The sequence below is a fragment of the Oncorhynchus kisutch genome, linkage group LG10 (genome assembly GCF_002021735.2).
Source record: "Oncorhynchus kisutch isolate 150728-3 linkage group LG10, Okis_V2, whole genome shotgun sequence".
NCBI classification, from domain to species: Eukaryota; Metazoa; Chordata; class Actinopteri; order Salmoniformes; family Salmonidae; genus Oncorhynchus; species Oncorhynchus kisutch.
This window is the reverse complement of record NC_034183.2, coordinates 68,486,855-68,504,540: the sequence shown is the minus strand read 5'-3', so window position 1 is coordinate 68,504,540 and position 17,686 is coordinate 68,486,855. Positions and strand designations below refer to the sequence as shown.

Here is a 17,686-nt window from a genome sequence, read left to right as displayed (position 1 = left end):
CTTGCTGCTGGCTCTGTTACCACGCCGATTGGTCCTTGGTTGGTGGGTGATTCTGTAACGGTTTTCTTCTGGTGAAAGAGAGGCGGACCAAAATGCAGCGTGGTGGTTATTCATGTTTAATTTATAAAGAAACTATACATGAATAAACTAACAAAAACAATAAACGTGGGAAAACCTAAACAGCCCTATCTGGTGCAAACACAGAGACAGGAACAATCACCCACAAAACCCAACACAAAACAGGCTACCTAAATATGGTTCCCAATCAGAGACAATGACTAACACCTGCCTCTGATTGAGAACCATATCAGGCCAAACATAGAAATAGACAAACCAGACACACAACATAGAATGCCTACCCAGCTCAAGTCATGACCAACACTAAAACAAAGAAAACACACACGAACGATGGTCAGAACGTGACAACTTGTAATGTTGTAATGTCAGTCCAAGCTCTCTATAATGAGAAGGCCAGAGCTGAGTGTCTGATTATCAAGGGATGAAGGGGAGGGAGACTGCATAGACTGCCCTCTAGAGGCTGAAAGAGAGACTGAGAGGGAGGGATGTTCTTTCAGGGTTGATATTGCAGGCATTGTTTCTCAGAACAGCACAGGATGACAGAATCTATTGGGATTAATACAATAAACTTGTTCCATCTATACTTGTTCCATCTATATTTGTTCCATTACTCTTTAACATTAATGACCGTCATGGTTCCATATTCAATATTCTACTTATTCAAGTCCAAATCACTAAGGACCTAAAATAGTCCTCTCACACACGTACAGTCGTGAAGCAGGCGCAACAGCAACATCATCACTTACGCTGGCGCTACTCTGTTTACCATATGGCATGATGCCTAGTCCCCTTACCTCTGTACATATCTACCTCTATCACTCCAGTATCCCTGCACATTATAACTATGGTCTTGGAACTGACTGTATATACAGTAGCTTCTTACTTTCTCGTGTTCTTCATATATCCTATTTTTATTTCTTGTGTGTTTTGTTCTACCTTGTTATTTTTAGTGCTACATTGATATTGATTACTGCATTGTTGGGTTTGGAGCTTGCAAAAAAGGCATTCCACTGTACACTGTCCACATGACATTGAAGCTTGAAACTTAATTCTGTTTGCTGACAATTTACATTTGGTTTCATGCAAGTACACCAAATAAATGATTTTAGCTGCTAGAGATTGATAGTTCATTTGACTGAATGACTGCATAAATTATTGAAACTGTTTGGGGTTGCCATTGTCAACTGACTTTGAACGACAAAGTTTTCAGTAAAGTTTCATGAGAATATTCATACAGTTATCTTGACAGGTTGTCAGGTATATTTAAGGCTTTTCAAGTAGTTTGGTATGTTTGCATTATAATTTAGAGTATGATGTGTCTACTCTCTCCTAGCTCAGAATTGTCTCACTGACTCTCACAATAAAATAAGTGCTTGATCAGTTTTTATACAGCACTGCAGGCTTCTGTGTCACTGTGTCTCTGGCACAAAGTAAACTTTTGCTCGTTATAGTCAGTCTTCAGACTATTCATCTGGAGATACACCTGCTGCTTGCTATTGTCTATGGAGATCGTGAACCGACACTGAACTGACTGGGAGTAGTAGATGCTACTACCACTAGTACCATAAATGTAAGCTATCCATTCCAACCCTTTACCAGAAACCTGTCTGATCCAGTTAAAGTTAAAGCTAGTCGAGATGCCATAATATGAACAGGTATATTTGTGGGATTCTCCAGGCATTTTAGCCACTGGTTCAAACTGTCAGTTTGGCCCTAAAAACCTGCGAAAATTCAACATGACAAACTATCAAATAAAAGTGCTACTTTGAATTTCAAACACATCCAGCTTCATTAGTCTGTAGGGCATATTTATGTTGTTAACTCAGCAAAAAAAAGAAACGTCCCTTTTTCATGACCCTGTCTTTCAAAGACAATTCATAAAAATACAAATATCTTCACATATATTCATTGCAAAGGGTGTTAACACTGTTTCCCATGCTTGTTCAATGAACCATAAACAATGAACATGAACCTGTGGAACGGTCATTAGGACACTAACAGCTTACAGATGGTAGGAAATTAAGGTCACAGTTAAGAAAACTTAGGACACTTAAAAAATATATATACATTTACAAAATAACATGGGTAACTATTTACACACTTTCAATATTTGGATGACCCTCAGTCCTCTATCAAATCAAATCAATTTATATAGCCCCAGCGTAAAACCGCAAACAGCAAGCAATGCAGGTGTAGAATCACGGTGGCTAGGAAAAACTCCCTAGAGAGGCAAAAACCTAGGAAGAAACCTAGAGAGGAACCAGGCTATGAGGGGTGGCCAGTCCTCTTCTGGCTGTGCCGGGTGGAGATCACAGTGGTTGTAGAGGGTGCAACAGGACAGCACCTCAGGAGTAAAAATGAACAGTTTAGGGTTCCATAGCCGCAGGCAGAACAGTTGAAACTGGAACAGCGGCAAGGCCAGGTGGACTGGGGACAGGAAGGAGTCATCATGCCAGGTAGTCCTGACGCATGTTCCTAGGGCTCAGGTCCTCCGAGAGAGAGAAAGAGCTAATTAGAGAGAGCATACTTAAATTCACACAGGACACCGGATAAGACTCCCATTCGGAGTCAGTGTCACTGTGAAAGAAAATGTTCAGTTAGAGTAGTTTCACATATGAGCCCTGTATCAACAGGTATAGAGAGTTGAAGGTTGATAAATAAATCACAAATTGTAACGTGCAATGAGTGAAGAGGTGTGGAGTCAGGCGCAGAGAGCAAAAGGATGTGGGGAAAAACACGCTTTAATGTCCAGGAAAAATAACATGAACAAAAGCGGGAAAACAAATGAACAGAAATATTAACGGACAGCGCAAAACCCAAAATGCAAACAAAATACACTCTAACACAAAACAGACGAACAAGCCCGCACGAAACAGAAGCAGGCAGAACAAACTTAAATAACCCCACCCTAACAACCAAACAAGAAACAGGTGATACCAATTAGACAAAACCAAACGAACACAGAACAAAGGATCGGTGATAGCTAGTAGACCGGTGACGACGACCGTCGAGCGCCACCCGAACAAGAAGGGGAGTGCCCTTCGGTAATATTCGTGACAGTACCCCCCCTGACGCGCACCGACGCCGGCCTCGGGGACGACCCGGGGGCCGAGGCGCCGGGCGATCCAGACGAAGGCGATGGAACTCTCTCAACATAGATGGATCTAGAATATCCCCCACCGGAACCCAGCACCTCTCCTCCGGACCGTACACCTCCCAGTCAATGAGGTACTGCAAGCCCCTCACCCGGCGTCTCGAGTCCAGAATAGCTCGTATAGTGTACGCTGGGGACCCCTCGATGTCCAGAGGGGGCGGAGGGACCTCCGGAACCTCACCTTCCTGCATGGGACCAGCTACCACCGGCCTGAGAAGAGACACATGAAACGAGGGGTTAATACGATAATACGAAGGAAGTAATAATCGATAACAAACCTTGTTTATTCTCCTCAGGACTTTAAATGGCCCTATACACTGCGGACCCAGCTTCCGGCAGGGCAAGCGGCGGGGCAGGTTTCGGGTCGAGAGCCAGACCCTGTCCCCAGGTGCAAACACGGGGGCCTCACGGCGGTGACGGTCAGCGCTCTTCTTCTGCCTTACACTCACTTGGCGTAATGACTCTTGGACAGCCCTCCAGGTCTCCTTAGAGCGCTGCACCCACTCCTCCACCGCAGGAGCCTCAGTCTGGCTCTGATGCCAAGGTGCCAGAACCGGCTGGTACCCCAACACGCACTGAAATGGTGACATGTTGGTAGAGGAGTGGCTTAGTGAGTTCTGGGCCATTTCTGCCCAGGGAATGTATCTCGCCCACTCCCCTGGCCGGTCCTGGCAATACGACCGCAGAAACTTACCCACCTCCTGGTTCACTCTCTCCACCTGCCCATTACTTTCCGGGTGATACCCTGAGGTCAGGCTGACCGAGACCCCCAGACGTTCCATAAATGCCCTCCATACACGGGAGGTAAACTGGGGACCCCGATCAGAAACTATATTCTCGGGCACCCCGTAGTGCCGGAAGACATGGGTGAAAAGAGCTTCCGCAGTCTGTAGGGCCGTAGGGAGACCGGGCAATGGGATAAAATGGGATAAAATAAGACTTAGAGAATCGATCCACAACGACCAGGATCGTTGTGTTACCCTGAGAGGGGGTCAGTAAGAAAATCCACCGATAGATGGGTCCACGGCCGTTGTGGAACGGGGAGAGGTTGTAATTTACCTCGTGGCAGGTGCCTAGGAGCCTTACTTTGGGCGCACACCGAACAGGAGGAGACATAGAATCGCACATCCCTCACCAAAGTGGGCCACCAGTACTTACTCCCAAGACCTCGCACTGTCCTAGAAATACCTGGGTGACCCGACGAGGGTAGACTATGAGCCCATCGAATCAATTGATCACGAACAGCGAGCGGCACGTACCTACGACCCTCCGGACACTGTGGAGGCGCAGGTTCCTCCCTTAGCGCCCGCTTGATGTCCGCGTCCACCTCCCATACTACTGGTGCCACCAGCTTAGCTGCCGGAATGATGGGAGTAGGATCGATGGACCTGTCCTCAGTGTCAGAGAATCGTGACAGCGCGTCGGCCTTAGTGTTGAGGGAACCTGGTCGATACGATATAGTAAAATGAAATCTGGTGAAATACATGGCCCACCTCGCCTGACGAGGATTCAGTCTCCTAGCTGATCGGATATACTCCAGGTTACGGTGGTCAGTCCAGATAAGGAAAGGGTGCTTAGCCCCCTCAAGCCAGTGTCTCCACACCTTCAGGGCCTCAACCATAGCCAACAACTCCCTGTCCCCCACATCATAATTCCGCTCCGCTGGCCCGAGCTTCTTCGGAAAAAAAGGCACAGGGGCGGAGCTTCGGTGGCGCACCCGAACTCTGTGAGAGCACCGCTCCACCCCCAGCCTCGGATGCGTCCACCTCTACTATAAACGCCAAAGAAGGGTCCGGATGCGCCAACACCGGCGCCTCAGTAAACATCGCCTTCAACCTACGAAAAGCTCCGTCCGCCTCTGCTGACCACTCGGTGATATATGTTTCCATAGCCACCTTCTCCTTCTGGGATAAAGGATACACATGACTCCTGGGGAGTGCAGCGTTTACCTGGAGGTTTATCACGCAATCCCCCTGACGATGGGGTGGTAATTGGGTCGCCTTCTTTTTACTGAAAGCGATAGCCAAATCGTCATACTCAGCTGGAATGCGTACGGTGGAAACCTGGTCTGGACTCTCCACCGTTGTCGCACCGATGGAAACCCCTACACACCTGCCTGAACACTCATCAGACCACCCCTGGAGAGTTCCCTGTTTCCGTGAAATCGTAGGGTTGTGAATAGCTAGCCAGGGAATCCCCAGCACCACCGGAAACGCAGGTGAATCGATAAGGAACAGACTAATTAGCTCCTTGTGATTCCCCTGACTCTGAGCGAGTCCGCGATCTAAAAAGTTCCCAGCTGCACCTGAATCTACCAGTGCTTTATGCGTGAGAGAGGGAGAATAATTAAGGAAACAAATGAATAAGAACATGTGACCAACAGGAAACTCTGGGAGAGTGTGGTGCTTACTTACCTGGGGTGACCGAGGAGTGTTCTGCCTGCCTTCTCAACTCCCAGATGAATTCCTCCAGCACCGACCAGACGTGTGCCCTCTCCGGCCACAACTGGTACAGGAGGAGCCTCCTCCGATCTCCCTAGACGCGGTCCCTCCTAGCTCCATCGGGATAGGAGCGGGAGGGTCAGGAGGTAGAACTGACAGGACCCTTTCAGAACGTCCGCGAGCAGCTAGCAGATGGTCCAACTGGATCAACAGGTCTATCAGTCCATCCAGGCTAAGTGTAGTGTCCCGACAAGCCAGCTCCCTGCGAACGTCCTCTCTCAGGCTACACCGGTAATGGTCTATCAGGGCCCTGTCGTTCCACCCTGCTCCAGCGGCCAAGGTCCGGAACTCCAGCGCAAAGTCCTGCGCGCTCCTCGTCCCCTGCCTGAGATGGAACAACCTCTCACCCGCTGCTCAACCCTCTGGAGGGTGATCGAACACGGCCCGGAAACGGCGGGTGAACTCCGGGTAATTGCCCTTCGCTGAGTCGGGCCCGTTCCAGACCGCATTGGCCCACTCAAGGGCTCTACCCGTAAGGCATGTGATGAGGACACACACGCTCTCCTCGTCCGAGGGAGCCAGCCGAACGGTGGCCAGGTAGAGTTCTAGTTGAAGCAGGAATCCCTGGCACCCCGTCGCTGCTCCATCGTACTCCCTCGGAGGCGTAATGCGCAGAGCGCTGGAACCGGATCCTGATGGGGGAGATGGTAGAGTTGCTGGTGGGAGGGTCGGTGGGGTAGTAGAGAGACCATTCCTCTCCCAACGATCCATCCTCTCCATCATTTGATCCATTGCTGATCCAAGGCGATCAGGGATGGACGTGTGATGATGGACTCTCTCCTCCATCGTGGGAAGAGGAGTGGTCGCTGCTCCTGCTGACTCCATAATAAGGTGCGGGCTTCTGTAACGTGCAATGAGTGAAGAGGTGTGGAGTCAGGCGCAGAGAGCAAAAGGATGTGGGGAAAAACACGCTTTAATGTCCAGGAAAAATAACATGAACAAAAGTAGGAGAACAAATTAACAGAAATATTAACGGACAGCGCGAAACCCAAAATGCAAACAAAATACACTCTAACACAAAACAGACGAACAAGCCCGCACGAAACAGAAGCGGGCTGAACAAACTGAAATAACCCCACCCTAACAACCAAACAAGAAACCAATTAGACAAAACCAAACGAACACAGAACAAAGGATCGGTGATAGCTAGTAGACCGGTGACGACGGCCGCCGAGCACCACCCGAACAAGAAGGGGAATGGCTTCTTCCGGTATGAAAATTCAATAGCACATGACTCTCTTTAGGCTGGAGCTTACTACATGGGTTGGTCTTGCAACACATAAACATGGCATATTGCCGTTTAGCTCAGCTCATTGGCTATCTACCCAGCTAGATTTCAAGACGATCAGTGGTCATTGGGTTAAAAGACAGTCAATCAACGAAACAGCGGGCAAATCATTGGTGCACAATGATGTCATGACTTGTCTTCAAATCGGTTTCTTTCAGTCAATAAGTCCCGCGAAATGGCCCATCATTTTGATTGTGTTACAAACAAACCAGTTGATTGCAGTGAAACCAAACATGACTGGAAAAGTCACGTTCTGTGTGGGTGATTTACCTGGAATGTGTTGTCAAAAATGGAATGAGACGGAATTCACTACACAAGCAGTTCACAAAATGTTTCGTGTTAGGCTATAAAAACGAATTTATCAAACAAAAGATCATTCATTGTGTAACAATGAGCATTGAAATTGCAAACAGACGAACATCGTCAAAGGTAAACAATTTATGTTAATGCATTTTGTGATTATGTTACCCCTGTGCTGGTTAATTCATTTTTATGGGGCTCTATGCTCAGATAATCGCATCGCATTCTTTCGCAGTAAATCCTTTTTTAAATCTGACAACGCAGTTGGATTAGCAAGATTCTAGGCTTTCGATACATGTGAGACACTTGTATTTTCATGAATGTTTAATATGACTATTTATGTAGCGAGCACCGTATGTTGTTGAATTTCAGCCCGTTAGCGGGTTCCATGCGCAGAGAGGTTAAGATAATGTCTGAGTATAACAGAACTGCTAACCCAGGCAAAAACCCGAGGAGAATCCATCCAGAATGTGATTTGTTTATGTGCTTTTCCATTGAAAGGCTGTTGACCAGACAGGTATTTAGCTCAGATTGCAGTTCCTATGGCTTCCACCAGATGTCAGCAGTCTTTAGACATGATTTCAGGCTTGTTTTTTGAAAAACGACCAAGAATTAAGAAAATGGGAAGTGTCTATAGAAATGTGCACTACTGTTTTGTGCGTGTGACTGTGTGCGCTCGTTGTTATTTTTCGTTTCTATTGAACACACTGTTCTACGGTTGAAATATTATCGTTTATATAGATATTTGACAACCTGAGGATTAATTAGAAACATCATTTTACTTGTTTCAACAAACTTTACCGGTACAATTAGAATATATTTGTCTGCATGTTTGGACGCCTTTGGGCAGGTGGATTACTGAACAAATTGCCCCAACCAAACCTAGTGTTTGGGATATAAAGAGGGACTTTATCAAACAAAACAACCATTTAATGTGTAGCTAGGACCCTTTGGATTGCCAACAGAGGAAGATCTTCAAAGGTAAGGGATATATTTTATCACTATTTTTGAGTTTTATGACACCTGTGCAAGTTATGAATTTATGCTAATGCAGGAAGTATGTGAGGCGCTGTCCTCAGGCAATCAAATGCTATGCTTTTTCTGTGAAGCCTTTTGTAAATCTGACAAGGCGGTTCGATTACCAAGATTCTAAGCTAAAGAACCATGTATTTTCATGAATGTTTAATATTACGACTTTTTTCATTTGAATTTGGCGCTCTGCAATTTCACCGGATGTTGTGAAATCGCTCACGGGATCCGAGCCTTAAGTTAAGCAACTTAATTTCCACCATAAGCAAACAAGAATATGCTCAAACAGAGGCAGTGTTCCTAGTAGCCAGGGAATTTAATGTAGGGAAACTTAAATCCATTTTACCAAATTTCTATCAGCATGTTAGATGTGCAACCAGAGGAGAAAAAAAATGGACACATAAAGTTTTCCCTTGCCCTCCATTTGGCAAACCTGACCATAATTCTATCCTCCTGATTCCTGCTTACAAGCTAAAATTAAAGCAGGGAGCACCAGTGACTAGATCTACTAAAAGTGGTCAGATGAAGCAGATGCTAAGCTGCAGGACTGTTTTGCTAGCACAGAGTGGAATATATTCCGGGATTCCTCTGATGGCATTGAGGCGTACACCACATCAGTCAATGGCCCCACCAATAAGTGCATCGATGACATCGTCCCAAACCAGAAGCCATGGATTACAGGAAACATCCACACTAAGTGTTACAGATACAAGTATCCTGTGTGTGTATTTGTCAAACACTGTTCTGTTCAAAGGGGTTGATCAAGAGGATGGATTGTGTGATACCTCTGAGAAGCTGATCACCTCTGACAAACAGCCCAGGAAAGAATCAAAGAACGTTGAACTTATTGCTGATGCAATACAGTTACCAGTCACCCGTGAGCAGCTGATTGCTAACCAAAAGGTTGACAACAAGCTTGCTAAATGTTTTTCTAGTGTTGTCTCCTTGGAAGATGTAAAGAAGAAGAACGTGGCTTACTTCATTGAAGGTAATCTCTTCATGCATAAATGGAAATCCCATGTTGACGCGGGTGGAGATTGGAATGCTGTTTACCAAATAGTGATTCCTACAGCCTTTCGACAAAATGTGTTATCCCTTGCTCATGATCACCAGTGGTCTGGTCATTTAGGAATCACAAAGACATTTCTTTTGGCCGGGTTTAAAACAAGATGTGGCTCAGTTCTGTCAGACATGCCACACATGTCAGATAACAGGAAAACCAAATCAGGTTATTCCTTCAGGTCCTCTTTGTCCCATACCTGTCATAGGCGAACCATTCGTGCATGTGGTGGTTGATTGTGTCGGACCGTTACCGAAGACAAAATCGGGTGACCAGTTTTTGTTAACGATTATGGGTATGGCTACAATATACCCAGAGGCCATTCCTCTGTGAAGGATTACAGCCCCGGTAGTGAGTAAAGCCTTAATGAAATTCTTCACGACATTCGGGTTACCTGTGGTGGTACAAAGCGATCAAGGTACCAATTTCCTATCCAAGCCTTTCAAGCAGGTGTTAAATCCTTGTCAATTACGCACTGTGTGTCAAGGGCCTATCACCCAGAGTCTCAGGGTGTGCTACGTAAATATTGTTTGCAATCTGAGAAAGATTGGGATGAGGGAGTTCCTCTAGTTTTGTTTGCTGCTCATGAAACTGTGCAGGAGTCCCTAGGTTTCAGCCCAGCTGAACTAGTGTTTGGTCACACAGTGAGAGGACCAATGAAAGTCCTTAAAGAACCGTTCTCTGTCTTCCTCACAGAGGAGCATGAAAAGACACTATGATAAAGAGGCTGTTTCTCGTCCACTACAGCCAGGTGACCAAGTACTGGTGTTATTACCTGTTCCAGGATCTTCACTGTCAGCTTGTTTCTCTGGTCCTTATTTAATTGAAAAGAAAACAAGTGAAACTGACTATGTGCTTCAAACTCCTGATAGACAACACCAATCTCGTGTGTGTCACATTAACATGTTGAAAGCTTACCACACCCGACCCATCACACAGTTAGTTCAAAAACAGAGGAAGGTACTGCTGTCTCCTCTGCTACTACTGCGATGATAGTGGACTGTCATATTGATGGATTGGAGTTGCGCAATACTCAACAGCAGTGTGTTAGATTGCCCAACTCAGAAATGCTGCTGTCTATCCAGTCAGGTCTGGTTCATTTAACAGATGGACAGGCCAATGATAATGTGAGGCTACTACACAGTTTTCTATGTCTCTTTAATGACGTTCCTACTCGCACAAACGTGTTGGAACATGACATTAATGTTGGAAATGCTACACCTAAAAAGCAACACCCATATCATATCAACGCTTCCAAGAGGAAGATAATGAGGGATGAGGTGAAATATTTGTTGGAGAATGACCTGGCTACGCCAAGTTCAAGCCCTTGGAGTACTCCTTGCATTCTGGTTACTAAACCTGATGGTACGTCCAGGTTATGTACGGATTATCGAAAGGTAAATTCTGTCACAATGCCAGATTCGTTCTCGTTACCCAGACTGGATGACTGTATCGACACTATTGGTGCTGCTAAGTATGTAACTAAGTTGGACCTCTTAAAAGGTTACTGGCAGGTTCCGTTAACTTCACGTGCTTCTGAGATTTCTGCCTTTGTGACCCCAGACAACTTCCTACAGTACACAGTCATGGCTTTTGGGATGCGAAATGCACCAGCCACTTTCCAACGACTGGTTAACTCCGTATTAGCTGGCGTTCCTAATTGTAGTGCATACCTTGATGACCTAGTGATTTATTCGTCTGAGTGGTCAGATCATGTTGACTCGCTAAGGGTAGTATGTGAACGGTTGGCAGCTGCTTCTCTAACCCTGAACTTGGCAAAGTGCGAGTTTGGGAAGGCTACTGTTACCTATCTCGGGAAAGAGGTTGGCCATGGACAGGTACGCCCTGTTGATGCTAAGGTCTTGGCTATAACTGCATTCCCTGCACCTACCACCAGACGAGAGCTACGCTTTTTAGGGATGGTTGGCTACTACCGTAGCTTCTGTAAAAATGTATATGCGGTAGTTGCTCCATTGACCGATTTGCTCAGCCTGGCTAGATGATTTGTGTGGTCCCCTGATTGGAAGAGCTTTTGAATCTGCGAAAGCACTCTTATGTAGTACCCCTGTACTTGCCAGAGGTGCTGATGCTGTTCTACTGCAGCAGGACAAGAGTGGAGTGGATCCTCCTGTTTGTTATTTTTCCCGTAAATTTAATAAATGGCAAACAAACTATGCGACAATAGAACAAGAAGCTCTTGCTTTGTTGTTGGCTCTGCAGTACTTTGAAGTATATATTGGTTCCAGTGCCCTACCAGTGATTGTATATACTGACCATAACCCCTTAGTGTTTCTCCACCGGATGTACAACCAGAACCAACGCCTTATGCGCTGATTGTACAAAATTATAATTTGGAGATCCGCCACAAAAAGGGTTATGATAATGTATTGGCAGATGCTTTGTCTCATGTGTAAATGATGATTTTTGTATGTTTTGCAAGGTTGACTTTATTGTTGTGAGTATTCATTGTAATACTGTGGTCGCAATCCCTAGGGTTGCTCTTTTAAGGGTGGGAGTGTTACGGATACAAGCATCCTGTGTGTGTATCCTGTGTGTGTGTTTCTTTTCTCTCCTTCTCCCCTCACAGGTGAAAATCATCACTCCCCAATCAGTCACCAATCCAAACATCAATCAGAAGACACACCTCCTCCTGTTTCCTACCCAATCACTGTTCCTTTCCCTTTGTTTAATCACCCTGTCAGTTGTTTGCTGTAGAGCTCAATCTCTCTGTAAATGCCATACCTGTAGATCTCTCTGTTTCACTCTCTTTATGTATTGAGCTATCTTTTGTTTGAGCACGTCCATAGCACTTTGTCATCACCGGTGAGTATTGTTTTGGTTATGGTGTTTGTTTGCTGGTGGGAAAAGGGGGAACCAAGACAAGTCGCCCATGGGCATACACTACCCGTAGGTAAACTTTGTTAAATACACTAGTTAGAACTGGGCGGACCACCCACTGTATTTTGGTTAGTTAGTTAGCTGTTGTTGAAATAGGCTAGTCTAGCTTAGGGGTGTTTTTGAATAATTATTATTTCTTTCCTTGGGTCCAGCTCAGCCCCTTTTCCTGCTCCCCCCATTACTGTGTGTTTATTAATAAACCCTGAGTTTGACGGTAGATTTCAGTTGTCGTGGTTATTTCGTTCACACTTTTACTTTCACTATTATAAATTGCATGAGTTATGTTACGGGTCCCATTACCATCCCCCCCCCCTAGACTGTCGGGCCAAAAGGGATTCGTAACACTAAGCTAATGGCTAGAGCTGATACTTTCAAGGAGCGGAACTCTAACCCGGAAGCTTATAAGAAACCCTCCTTTGCCCTCCAACGAACCATCAAATAGGTATAACGGATGTGAAACAGCTAGCTTAGTTAGCGGTGGTGCGCGCTAAATAGCGTTTCAATCGGTGACTTCACTTGCTCTGAGACCTTGAAGTAGTAGTTCCCCTTGCTCTGCAAGGGCCGCGGCTTTTGTGGAGCGATGGGTAACAATGCTTCGTGGGTGACTGTTGTTGTGTGCAGAGGGTCCCTGGTTCGCGCCCGGGTATGGGCGAGGGGACGGTATAAAGTTATACTGTTACATAGGCAAAGCGTACAATACAGGACTAAGATCGAATCGTACTACACCGGCTCTGATGCTCGTCGGATGTGTCAGGGCTTGCAAACGATTACAGACCACAAAGGGAAGCACAGCCGAGAAGCATTGCCCAGTAACACAAGCCTACGAGACGAGCTAAACTACTTCCATCCTCACTTCTAGGCAAATAACACTGGAACACGCATGAGAGCACCAGCTGTTCCGGAAGACTGTGTGATCACACTCTCCACAGCCAATGTGAGAAAGACCTTTAAACAGGTCAACATTCACAAGGCCGCAGGGCCAGGATTACCAGGACCCGTGCTGCGAGCATGTGCTGACCAACTGGCAAGTGTCTTCACTGACATTTTCAACCTCTCCCTGTCCGAGTCTGTAATACCAACATGTTTAAAGCAGACCACCATAGTGCCTGTGCCCAAGAACATAAAGGCAACCTGCCTAAATGACTACCAACCCGTAGCACTTATGTCTGTAGCCATGAAGTGCTTTGAAAGGCTGGTCATAGCTCACATCAACACAATTATCCCAGAATCCCTAGACCCACTCCAATTTGCATACCACCCCAACAGATCCACAGATGATGCAATCTCTATTGCACTCCACAATGTCCTTACCCACCTGGACAAAAGGAACACCTATGTGAGAATGCAATTCATTGACTACAGCTCAGCGTTCAACACCACAGTGCCCTCTATAAGCTTATCAATAAAGCTTATAAAGACCATAGGACAAAACACCTTCCTCTGCAACTGGATCCTGAACTTCCTGACGGGCCGCCCCCAGGTGGTAAGGGTAGGTAACAACACATCCACCACTCTGATCCTCAACACAGGGGCAGTGCATGCTCAGTTGCCTCCTGTACTCCCTGTTCACCCATGACTGCACAGCCAGGCACGACTCCAACACCATAATTAAGTTTGCCGATGACAGTGGTAGGCCTGATTGCCAACAATGACAAGACAGCCTATAGGGAGGAGGTCAGGGACCTGGCTGTGTGGTGCCAGGACAACAACCTCTCCCTCAATGTGATCAAGATAAAGGAGATGATTGTGGACTACAGGAAAAATAGGACCAAGCACGCCCCCATTCTCATCATCGGGGACTGCAGTGCACATCACCAACAAACTAACATGGTCCAAGCACATCAAGACATTCGTGAAGAGGGCACAACAAAACCTATTCCCCCTCAGGAGGCTGAAAAGATTTGGCATGGGTCCTCAGATCCTGAAAGTTTCTACAGCTGCAACATCGAGAGCATCACTGCCTTGTATGGCAACTGCTCAGCCTCCGACCGCAAGGCACTACAGAGGGTAGTGCGAATGGCCCAATACATCACTGGGCCAAGCTTCCTGCCATCCAAGACCTCTATACCAGGGGGTGTCAGAGGATGGCCCCAAAAATTGTCAAAGACTCCAGCCACCCTAGTCATAGACTGTTCTCTCTGCTAATGCACAGCAAGCGGTACCGGAGTGCCAAGTCTCGGTCCAAGAGGCTTCTACCCCCAAGCCATAAGACTCCCGAACATCTAGTAAAATGGCTACCCAGGCTATTTGCATTGCCTACCCTGCCCTCCCCCTCTTTTACACCGCTGCTACTCTCGGTTGTTATCATCTATGCATAGTCACTTTAATAACTCTACCTACATGTGCATATTACCTCAACTAACCGGTGCCCACGCACTTTGACTCTGTACCGGTACCCCCCTCTATATAGTCTCGCTATTGTTATTTTACTGCTGCTCTTTAATTACTTGTTACTTTTAATTCTTACTCTAATCCATTTTTTTTAACTGCATTGTTGGTTAGTGGCTCGTAAGTAAGCATTTCACTGTAAGGACTACACCTATTGTATTCGGTGCATGTGACTAATACAATTTGATTGTAATATTAAAGACGGGGGACCATTGACGCTCCTGGGTTATGATACAATGAGATTTACACTTTGTTATTATTTTTTTGTATCACAGTGTTGCCTAACATAATCCCACAGTATAAGTCTGGCTTTTTACATGGACAATACAGAGTATCTATAGTTTGCACAGTTATTTAAGAAAAGATCCCCCACTGACATTCCAATTAATTATACAGTATATTTCCTCTCCTTATGCAAATTTCACCTAGCCCCTCTTCCCTTCTCTCCCTCTACCTCCTCCTTTTATAAAAACCTTTCTGTATCGGAGTCCTAGCATATCCCTCTGAATCCTGGAGAGTAGAGAAGAACAGCTCCCACCAGTTCAGCTTCTGTAATGGTTGTCGTCGGGAGAAAGAGAGGACCAAGATGCAGCGTAGTAAGTATTCATTGTAATTTAATAAAGAATGAATACTGAAGCAAAAACAAACTGTCCTGAACGGTGCAACAAAACACAGAACAGAAATAAACACCCACGCAACACAGGTGGAAAAAGGCTACCTAAGTATGATTCTCAATCAGAGACAACTAACGACACCTGCCTCTGATGGAGAACCATACTAGGCCGAACACAGAAACCAACATAGAAAAACAAACAGACTGCCCACCCCCTCATGCCCTGACCATACTAAAACAAAGACAAAACAAAGGAACTAAGGTCAGAACGTGACAGCTTCAACACAAACCATGTTCCCTGCATCTCTGCTGCTGCTGCTGGTAGCTGCATCCTGTGAGTCTCTTTAAAAATATATTTATTTAAGTTTCAGATTCTGTTTTAACATCTGTCATTTCTTTCAACAGGTGTTAATGGTCAGACACTGACTGAGTCTGGACCAGTAGTTAATACGCCTGGAGAATCCCACAAACTGACCTGTACAGCCTCTGGGTTCACATTCAGTAGATATGAGATGAGCTGGATCAGAGATGCTCCTGGGAAAGGACTGGAGTGGGTTGCTTATATTGGCACATATAGTAGTCTCTTACTCTGTCAGTCCAGGGTAGATTCACCATCTCCAGAGATGACTCCAGCAGTAAGCTATACCTACAGATGAACAGTCTGAAGAGTGAGGACACAGCAGTGTATTACTGTGCTAGAGAGTCACAGTGGTAAACTAATGGGAGAAGCCGTACAAAAAGCACTTCCTCATTCAGCAGAAATGAATGATTTAATAGCAAATTAGCAGCTCCCACCATTTCAACTTCAACACAAACCATGTTTCCTGTATCTCTGCTGCTGCTGCTGCTGGCAGCTGCCTCCTGTGAGATCCTGACTGTAGTCTGATAAGTATAACTTGTGTGGCTGTGATACTGATATGATTCCTTGATTGGCCTGACCTTTCATTCCTCTCCCTCCTCAGGTGTCCACTGTAAGGTCGTACTCACACAGGCTGAACAGTCCAGGGGAGCCCCAGGGGATCCCTCAAACTCACATGTGCCTGTAGTGGATTCACTCTAAGCAGCACTAATATGTACTGGATCCGCCAAGCAACTGGAAAAGGACTTGAATGGATCATTAACTATTATTCTGACACTAACGAGCAATGCCCCGGATGTAAAGGGTTGATTAACTGCATTGAAGGACAGCTCTAATTTCTATCTGCACATGAGCCAGTTGAAGTCAGAGGACTCTGCAGTGTATTACTGTGCTAGAGACTCACTATGGTTAATCTAATGAGAATAGCCAGACAAAAACCATCTGGTAGAGAAAGGAAAGATGTGTACAAACACACAGACACATGTATAGTATGACCAGTAGACCCTGACAAGGGGAAACATGATGAACAATTCTAATGATGTATCAAATAATAACACAATGATACACCAGTTAAATACATGGTGCTGGTGTTGTTGATGCACCAACAGGGGCCCCTCTCTCTCTCTCCATATGATTAAAATAAAGACCGGTACTGATGAAGACTTAATGTATTACAAGAAAAAAGTATAAAATGGACGTTGATTCAAAGTACTTTTGTTTGTCAAAGTGAAAGTAGTGTCTTAAATATGTTTCATCCACCACAAGTATGAACTTAGGCTGTAAATAGTGTTTCATTCAGTTATCTTTTACATTAAAAATATCATCTAAAGAGGGTCTCTGAGTTTTCAGATTTCAATCGTTGTGTCCAGTAATAGTGGTAGAAACATCTCTAGGATGAACATTGGAAACAGAATGCAGCTGATCTCAATTTTGAGTCTCATAGAAAAGGGTCTGAATAGTTATGTAAATAAGGTGTTTCTGTTGTTCATGCTTTGTCATTATGTGTGTAGAGTGATTTATTGAATCCATTTTACAATAAGGCTGTATTGTATCGAAATGTGGAAAAGGGCAAGGGGTCTGAATACTATCTGAATGCACTGTATGTACAGTATATGCATATATTATGATTACATTATGCATACATAATGCATCCAGTGATGTATCAGACACCTGTCTTTATAGGACAGACAGAATGCAAAAAAAAAACTTCTTCTGCTATATAAATGCCCTGTTCTGATACAACCTTCATCACAGCAACCACCTTGTTTGTTAGTAACCAGACAGACATGTTTCTTACATCCCTACTCCTCCTGGCATTCTTGCCATGTAAATTGGGGGATCTTCAGATTACAAAGTTAACATTTTCCTAATATAACTCTTCAGGTATTTTAATATCTGATCAATTAGTCTTCTAATTCATTAATTATTCTTTACCTCACGATAGTCTCATTCCAAACATCATAAATTGTTGGTTCTGCATGAACCCAGCCTTTACTATGAATCAGCCTTACATCAATT

General features: G+C 45.2%; 1 protein-coding gene and 1 long non-coding RNA gene across 19 annotated transcripts in view; one reads left to right on the top strand and one right to left on the bottom strand.

The window, feature by feature from the left end:
- LOC109876272 (uncharacterized) overlaps window positions 1-17,686 on the bottom strand; it is a 239,151-nt gene that overhangs the window by 135,348 nt on the left and 86,117 nt on the right. The window lies entirely within an intron of this gene.
- LOC109876244 (uncharacterized) lies at window positions 11,900-17,125 on the top strand. The gene is made up of 4 exons (XR_004211358.1): window positions 11,900-12,233; window positions 15,185-15,292; window positions 15,715-15,859; window positions 16,272-17,125. It is a non-coding gene; the product is annotated as an uncharacterized LOC109876244 (long non-coding RNA).